This window comes from Myotis brandtii, unplaced genomic scaffold (assembly GCF_000412655.1).
Source record: "Myotis brandtii unplaced genomic scaffold, ASM41265v1 scaffold656, whole genome shotgun sequence".
Taxonomy (NCBI): Eukaryota; Metazoa; Chordata; class Mammalia; order Chiroptera; family Vespertilionidae; genus Myotis; species Myotis brandtii.
This window is the reverse complement of record NW_005370548.1, coordinates 527,684-530,584: the sequence shown is the minus strand read 5'-3', so window position 1 is coordinate 530,584 and position 2,901 is coordinate 527,684. Positions and strand designations below refer to the sequence as shown.

General features: G+C 66.4%; 1 protein-coding gene across 6 annotated transcripts in view; it reads right to left on the bottom strand.

Annotated features, from left to right (window-relative positions):
• Window positions 1-2,901, bottom strand: part of CTBP2 (C-terminal binding protein 2) — a 102,975-nt gene that overhangs the window by 7,303 nt on the left and 92,771 nt on the right. The gene's annotated exons all lie outside the window — the stretch shown is intronic.

Sequence of the window (2,901 nt, the reverse complement as noted above, 5' to 3'; positions counted from 1 at the left end):
CCCGCACGCCTGCACTGGGCAGGACGGGACTCCCCGCTGCCTCGCCCCCCAGCTGGCCCGCCCCACCAGAGGCCCGGGTGCTGCCTTCGGACAGGCCCTGAGACCCCAGCCCTCCGGGAGGGAAGAGAGGAGCCATCAGTTCACGCGGAACCACCTTCTCGTTTCCTTCACCACCACCCCCTGTAGCAGGCGAGGAAACTGAGGCAGAGGGGTCAGGACCTCGCTGGAGTGAGGGGCCACGTCTGCCGAGGAAATGGTGAGACGACCGTTCCCTCCCCTGGGACAGGCAGCCTGGGCCTCGGGGAGCCGAGCGCACGTGCCCCAGGGTGTCCCTCCCAGGTGAGGAGCCCCCGGACTTGATTCCCACAGGAAGGAGGGTCGATGGGACAAGCTTTGCAGAGTTCATGGTCATAATAAGAAACCCAAATGAATGAAAAAGCAACCCCCCAGGAAGAGGTCGGCGGGCACCAGGCAGGCCTCCGAGAGGCTGGGGGCTGTCACCACGAGCTGTCCATCCACAGCATCAGTGCGTCATCTCGTTACCCAGGAAACAAACACCAGGTTGCCTAGCAATCACCTCCCTCTCCGACTTGGTTCCCCTCTTTGGTGAAACTCGGCTGGGCCCTCACCCAGGCTGGGCCAGCAGAAGGCAGCGGCCCTGGGCCAGCCCGAGCCCTGGACAGGGCTGCAGTGGAGACAGACGCATGGCTGAGCGTGTGCTGCTCTGAGGGCGGGGCTGGGCTCGGCGCTGAGGGGACAGCTGGGTGGGTGGGAGTCAGGTGCCCTGCGCGAGGACGGGGAGCCCAGGGGAGGGCTGCTGAGGACCCCAGCACTGAGGTGACAGAGGAAGCGTCGCTGGGCCACTGCCCGGGTCTGCTTCTCTGAGGAGAGGCGTGTGCTCCCCAGGCCCAGGAGGGTCCCTCCACCTGCCCCCTGGCGTCGAGCGCGGAGGTGCAGCAGCCGGAGGCAGAGGGCCCAGAAGACCCCGAGCACCGGGAGGCGAGGCTGCACACGGGCTCGCCTGGTCCCCGACATGCTCAGCTCTGACCACCGGACAACCTAGTGCCCTGGGCGTTCCGACACCTCGTGCATCCAGGTCTGTAAACATGACAACAGCGAGCAAGACAGCGGGACACGGCAGCGGCTCGGGCTGGACCGCAGGGTGGGCGCCCGCTTTCTCTATCGCTGGGGATTTGGGGGAAATGCCAGGGCACATGTTCAATGAGTCACCAAAGTGAGGTTTGTAATAAAAAGCGAGGCTACCAATTCCCAGACACTGCTCCACCCTAAGCCCCAGGCCTCACGAGAATCCTAGTGTCACTCTCACCCCCGGTTCACAGCCAGGGAGGCGGAGCTCCGGGTGGCCACGCGCTGCGGCAAGGGGCATGGAGGAGTAGTGACACCCCCAGGGCCAGTGACACCCACTGATGAGGGTCAGAGGGTCGCGGTGGCCCTCTCGTCAAGCTGACTGCTCCCTCCGCCAGCACAGCAAGGCCAGCAGGACGCCCGGCGGGGACTGTGGGGTGGACAGGAGCCAGGTGCCCCGTCCTGCCGAGGCCTCGGCTCTAGGCACTGCCCGCCCCTTCTCCAGGGACGCCGGTCCGACCCGCCTCGGAGTCGCACCTGCACCGCCCTCGTCCTGCGGGCTCCACAGCGACTCGCAGGCAGCCTGGCTCCCAGGTCAGGGCTCCCTGGGCTGGGAACACACCCCTGCACTGCACATGCCCATCGAGCCTTCTGGGGAGCTGGCCTCGCCGGGCCTCTGAGCGCCCAGGGGACGGGCTGCTGGGTTAAGAGACCCACCCGATGACTTTGCATTCGCTCCGTCAGCTGGAGGCTGGGCCGGGAGGTGCCCCGGGAGGAAGGCCCTGGTGGGTCGATCCGCTTCTTAAAGAAAACAAGGAGCCGGCCGGGCAGGAAGCAGAAGCCTAGACTTGTGGGAACCACTGACCCAGTTCAGCAAAACGCAGGACTTCCGCGCCTCCAGGAATACAAACACCTGCGCCCCTTTGCACGGGCCCCGGAGCGACCCCGGGAACTGTCCTGTCCCCGCCCCGGAGCTCGCAGGAAAGGGGCAGGAACTTCTCCTTTCCCAGCACAACTTCCCACAAAACCGGGAACCGGTCACCACTGCTTGATCGTTCCTTGGACTCACTGGCCCCCAGCTGACGGGCGTCCCGGTGCCCCCCCCGCTGGGCGAGCCTCCCAGCGGCTCCTGGTGTGGAGGGTCTGGCCTCTCACCACCCTCAGTCCCAGGGAGCCCGCCGAGGCCCTTTGCTCCCCGCAGGGCCGGCTGACCAGCACCCACTCAGACCCAGTGAGGACGGTCGGGAGTGACCACAGGAGCACCGTCCACAGCAGAGCAGCCCAGGACTCGAGGCTCTGCCTCTGGTTTTGGTCAAACGCTACTTCCCCAAAGGCCAGGCCTCCCATGGGGGTGGGGGTGGGGGGGCATGGCCGAGGAGCAGCTGGTCCCAGGTGTGGGGTCCCACAACTCCCGCCTGAGGAGATGGGTGAGCGGCATCTTACTAGGAAGCACGGGCTGGGCCACCCCGCTGCCCCTGCAGGTTGGGCCACACCCTGTGCACCTCCTTTGACCAAAGGGCTCAGGTGCAGACTCCTCACTGCAGAGAGCACCCAGGGCTCTGGCGGCGCCTCCAGGCGTGTGGGGAGGAGCCGGGGACGTCAGCTGCCTCCGGAGCCGCTGCGGGGCCACAGGACAGTCCCTCCAAACCGAGCCTCTCGCCAGCGCCAGGCACTCGGGTCGGACCCGCTGCTGTGTGCACGTGCTCTGCTCCAGCCCTGCCCCCTCGTGGGGACCCCAGTACTGGCTGCTGGGGTTCCTTTTGTGTTTTTCTCAAATTATAAAAACGTGCCATGGCACCAACACGGGGGATGCTG